Source organism: Phymastichus coffea, unplaced genomic scaffold (assembly GCF_024137745.1).
Source record: "Phymastichus coffea isolate CEN01 unplaced genomic scaffold, Cenicafe_Pcof_1.1 PCOF00236, whole genome shotgun sequence".
Classification (NCBI taxonomy): Eukaryota; Metazoa; Arthropoda; class Insecta; order Hymenoptera; family Eulophidae; genus Phymastichus; species Phymastichus coffea.
Window position 1 is genome coordinate 106463 of NW_026707047.1, and position 4103 is coordinate 110565.

Sequence of the window (4103 nt, forward strand, 5' to 3'; positions counted from 1 at the left end):
GATTAAATTTCTACAAATTACAATGAAAATCAGAGGGACAAAAGACAAGTACCATCGCAATGTCAAAATCTCGTGATGCACCCGAACGATTTCGGCGAACTTATCCATGTACCAAATCCCCTCTCACTCCCATCACTCTTCACGAAATTAACATGACTCGAAACTCTCTTGCGAGAGAGTATCCGACGAATATTGCCTCGTAACTCTGCACCGCGAACAAATGGCCATCCCTCGAAAAAAAAAAAAATCTCTCTCTTATCTAAACGAGCATCTGGAATTGCAGGGTTTTTACGTCGGCGCAACACGGAAGCAATTTTTTTTAATTGACATCGTCAAAACCTACGCGTTTCGCTTTACAGGACAAGAAGATCCGACGCCGTGTGAGAAACTATGATTATTTATCGATCGTGCAATTTCACGAAAGCGTCGCGATGGAAATTGGCCGTTTTGGTACTGTCAAAAGAATTGCAGCTCTCGAGGCGACGCTCCTTCGCGTTCTAGGATCCATTATGAGCTGCCGTACAATAAAAGGCACAAAAACCTACATCTTCTGCTTGGTCGCTCGCGTCAATTCACACAGGAGCCAACGTCCGCGGTAATCGTCGTCGATTTCTCTCGCGCGTCCCCGCAGCAGCTTTATACGAATTCCCGTGGCGACAGGTCTTTTTATATACGACCGCGCGACGCGCGCGAGGATCGACGTTCGCGCGCTGCTGCGTCTCCTCTCGAAAAGTTGACGAACTACGTAGAACGCTTCTTATTCTTCTTCTTCTGCTTCTTCTTCTTCTTCTTCTTCTTCTTCTTCGCCTTCTTCTTCTTCTTCCTCTTCTTCTTCTTCGTTTTCAACGGCGTTCGCGCGTTACGGCTCATGCTAATAAAAGCTTTTTACGGCGCTCCCACAACGTCTTTCCTCGACCGCGAGACTGCAGAGTCAAGTTCGGCGCAGCGGTAAAAAAATTGCTTGCAGCCTCCTAGGTGCTTTTCGGGGACGGACACCGGAAATGCTATTTCTGCGAAAGGAAGCAAGAATTTTGGACGGATAATTGTCCAAGCGGCTTTCGCGTTCTCACGAAAAAAAAAAAAATGTATTTATCGGCGCTCGCACCTCTTTTTCTCTTCTTTGCGGCGGCAGACGCTAAGTACGGCTTTTAGTTTAGTTTTCTAAGATTCTCGTCTGCGAGTTTTGGCCAGAGTTACGAGCTTGGCAAGAGGTTAACGACTTTTCGAATGGACTGCGAGGGTGAAATTATAAGTTGGAAAATTTTTAATGGCCCATGCTTGTGGTCGCGATAGGTATTTAGGTGTTTTTGATACTTTATCGAGCTCTCTTAAAATTTTTTTAACCAACATCCTTCTTCGTTTGAACGTTGTACATCGGCGTCGAGCGTAGATCGTACCGAGATAAAAGAGCTGCCTTGGCTCGGATTTGCGAGAGAGTTCATCGACGTGCATGCCGATTGCCTCTGTCGATCGGAGCGCACGCGACTCCGTTCAGACGACCGCGCGCTCAACGAAAAATCAATAAACGCCGGAAACTACGGTCAATTGTTGTTCATCGCGCGCGACCGTCTCTCCCCTGCATCCTATACCACCACCCACCAATAACTGACCTGAAATAAAAGATGTCGACGACGAAGTGAAACCGCCTCGAGCGTTGGCTTCCATTAGCCTTCTTCTTGGCAGCGGCACGGCTTGTAATTTGCCGCGCGCCGAATGTTAATGGACTTTAAGGTCCGAGTGGTTCCTTGACTCTTTTACTCTCTCTCTCCGTTCGACGGTAGCTGCGCTGCGTGACTTACGAAGCCCAGAACTCCGGATGCTCTTTTTTTCCAATGCAGCGGTGGATCGATTAAAAATCGAAGTGAAAATCACGCAACGTGCGGAGTGACACGAGGAATTTCGAGCAATCGGCACCCTCCGAAATATCAACGAATCTAGAATGCCAAAACTGACTTCTGAATCAGTCCCAAAATTTCACGATCGAGTGTCATCAGGCTGTCGCGCCGCGTCAGCCCGTCGAGGTGTAAAAAAGACGAATCGAGAAACTAATTTACATCTATTAACCCAAACTACGGCATACAGCTCCTCCAATCGATCGGGAAACGACGAAAAGAAATGAAGAGGACGTGGAAGGATGTATAAGTAATGACGGCTGTGTCGCAAGCTAATTTCGCTTAACAATTCGGGGGCATAAAAAGCTATAGATTTCCGGTGGCCCGTAAACACTGCAGTCTTCTAAATCAATGGCGATCTCTTTCGTTAGGTAATTATTCGTACGGAAAAAACGCTGTCGGTACACCCCTTTCGATTGTCGTGCAGCTGCGCGCGGCACTATCCCGGCGGACTGACACTCCGAGATTCAATTAAAGCCGAAAAATGCCGGAGCAGAAGATCGTCCCGGAAACGCAAGCGATCTAATTAGGCAGTTAACGAGTGGGCCACACGCTGGCAATCCGATAGCTTCCGCGAGCTGAGCAGCAGCCTCCCCGCAAACGCGCGCGCACCGCGAGCAAGCGGTAACACAATCCACGTGGGAAGGTATGTGCACAACAAACCCCTCCTGATACACCGGCACAATTGTGTTTTGTTCCGTGAATGCGCGGGCGTGGATGACGGCGGGGAGCGGGCCGGATTTTCAAGTGTTTCGAGGGCGTGCGGATAGAAAGGAAGGGCTTGTTGCTGGCTTGAGAGCTGATTTGATTTTGATGGCCGGACCATTTCGCGGGGGACATGTCTGGGTATTCCTGGACCGACGACTGATTTCGATCGTGAGATCGTTGAACATCAGTCCGGAGATTGTATTTTTAACAACACTCGAAACTTTCACACGGACAGAATGAAGCCTTCGAACAATTTTATAAAGTAATAACCAAGTCCGCGGCAGTTCAGTCATCGTTTATCAGGTGAAGCGGTAAAAACAGTCCACGCGAATGCGGACGCACGCGCTTGGATCATCTTGCGGACAAATTTGTCTCGAATCGAACGTCCACAATGAACTTGCAAAAGTTCATCGAGCGCAACTCGATCGATTTTAAGATATAAATATCATCCCGAACGTCGTGTATAAACACGGCAAAAAAGGCCGCAAAATAGCTGCAATAACTCAGATGTACAAAGCAAAAGACAAATGCAAATACACAACCCACGCGCTAAGAGCGCTCATTATCACCGCTCCGTCTCTCGCAAGATTTTGCTCTACGGTCAAAGCACATATCGTTGCAGACGAGAGGCAAAGTAGATTCGATGTATCATGCGCGCATACGTACAGGCCGCCTTCTTGGTCTGCTGCTTCGTTTTTTGAAACGGATACGAGAGACGTTCTCTCTCTCTCTCTCTCTCTCTCTCTCTCTATCTCTCTCGCAAAAAGAAGGCCAAAACGAGAGCACGCGGAATTGTTCCCATGGGCTGCGGCTTTGAAAGACAACACTCTCCCGAAGAAAGAGAGGAGAGAGATGCATTTGCGGTTGACAAGCGAGGAGAAGAAAAGGTTCTCGATTTTCGAGAGACCGAGGATCGATGGTCCACCGCGTGCTCTGCATTTGCTTTCGTCCAAACGTAATTTACGGATGTCAGCTGACTGATGCCTTCCGACCGTATTCGACGAAAGTCTGACGACGACCACTGAACATGCGCCAAGGTTTCCAGCCAAATCAATGTTGCGCGTTGGACAATATTTCTCTTCCCACCTACGTTTCAATTTCGAATCCACACGCACTCGTAATTATAACCATTTTTTCTTGTAGCCCTTCGACCGAGTGACGCTGAAAAAATGAGAAAGGAAGAAACTTTAAAAGACACAGTCCCATTAGCCTTTGTGCCCTTTGTCCGCCCACTATACGTATATGCACGCGAGAGATGCTTTGTCCTCCGTTACTCTAAGTACACACCACTAGCCGTGGTTAAAAAAAGGGAAGACGAAAAAAACATGAAAACAAAAAGAAGACGAAGTACCGATGATACGGGTTAACACGCGCGCATGTGCAACGCTAACTGTTACGAGCAACAAAGAGGGATACGTGTGGCCGACACGAGACTTGTTAGAAAAGAAGAGGATATTATGAAATACGACATCTGTCATTGCCGCGTGGAAACCCCGTACCTCA